The sequence below is a fragment of the Ostrea edulis genome, chromosome 8 (genome assembly GCF_947568905.1).
Source record: "Ostrea edulis chromosome 8, xbOstEdul1.1, whole genome shotgun sequence".
NCBI lineage: Eukaryota > Metazoa > Mollusca > Bivalvia > Ostreida > Ostreidae > Ostrea > Ostrea edulis.
The window spans coordinates 14,040,625-14,040,861 of record NC_079171.1 but is presented as its reverse complement, the minus strand read 5'-3'; positions in this window follow the sequence as shown (position 1 = coordinate 14,040,861).

Here is a 237-nt window from a genome sequence, read left to right as displayed (position 1 = left end):
ATCATGAAAAACATCAACAGACATTAACAGATTATAGATATGAACTATATACAGGCATGCAGTGTTCAAGGTAAACATTGAATAAAAAATAAGTAAAGTAAAAATACACAAATTATCATTTGTCTCAATGGATACTTTATATCTTGTACTGAAGTTAAATGACATCTATTTACATTAAGAGGAAAACATCTTATCCACAACCAAGTCAATTACATTCCCAAAATGTAAAAAAAAAAA